The sequence below is a fragment of the Penaeus monodon genome, chromosome 22, assembly GCF_015228065.2.
Source record: "Penaeus monodon isolate SGIC_2016 chromosome 22, NSTDA_Pmon_1, whole genome shotgun sequence".
Classification (NCBI taxonomy): domain Eukaryota; kingdom Metazoa; phylum Arthropoda; class Malacostraca; order Decapoda; family Penaeidae; genus Penaeus; species Penaeus monodon.
The window spans coordinates 4811140-4812160 of NC_051407.1; the positions used below are offsets into that span (position 1 = coordinate 4811140).

General features: G+C 55.2%; 1 protein-coding gene across 1 annotated transcript in view; it reads left to right on the forward strand.

Moving 5' to 3' along the window:
- The window catches only part of LOC119586839 (neurogenic locus Notch protein-like), a gene marked incomplete at its 3' end in the record, with an annotated part of 145347 nt that overhangs the window by 1205 nt on the left and 143121 nt on the right, over window positions 1-1021 (forward strand).

Genomic DNA, 1021 nt, shown 5'->3' on the forward strand with positions numbered 1-1021 from the left:
GGATCCTGCGAGTGCGAGCGGCATTCCTTCGGGATCGCCTCGGGCTGTCTCCTGGCCTTTGTTGAGGAGTCCCGCGCGCCCTGCTCACTCCCAGGCCTTTTGGGACACCCGTTTCTCGTCGTGGGCCGTGTCCTCGCGCGTTTTAGGCATGTGCGTCCTGGAAGTGGGCACGGGAGAGGGATTTTCGGGAGGAGGAGGGCGAAAAAGAGGAGATCCAGGCGCTTCTTTCCCCCGTTTGAATTTTCCCGGCGATGCTGGGCCTGTCAGCGGGGCGTGCCAACCCTACCGATTCAGACTTTCCCAGGGCTGGCTAAATGGCGACGCTTTTTGTGGATTTCGGTGTGTTTTTGGCAAGGGGGAGGTGATGGGCTTTCGTTGGTCGGGGTTAGGATCTCTTGCTCGATGGTTGTGTTAGGTGGGCGAGATGGGCGGGCGGAAATAAGAGGCGCGGTTGGCAGCCCTGCGCGCGCCCATCCACCAGACAGCTGCTCGAGGAGTTGCTTACGGCCGCTTTTATTTCTTTGTTGATTTTTATTGGCGTACTTTCTCGGCCGGGAATGCGAGATTTTATGCGGGACCCACATTGAGAATCCGTTTTGGGAAGCTTTGATTAGGATTGTTGTTGTAATCAGCTCGGTATCTCATTCATTACCGCAGCTGACCGAGTGAGATGCCAGCACGCGCCTATGCTGCACGCGGCTCGCGCGGCACTGTTTGAATTTAAAAACATGAGCACGTGCTTTGTACCATGTTTTTTTTCGTGAAGTAATTCGCCTGTTAGATGTATGCTCTTTCCCACTAAACACCCAAAATTGCAATAGATTTCCCCGAAGTTGTGTTTCTGGGTTGCGTTCCCAAGGGTTACGTCACGTGATCGGGGCAGGACAGTTTCCGCCGCGAGGAAGGCCATCTGTCCAACGGGATGCTCGGAAACACGGACACCTCGCCTGCCTCTAACGAACTTTTTACCGGAAGTAGAGGGGGAAATCTGTGTGTTCCTCCCGTTGCTTCTGGCTGGGCA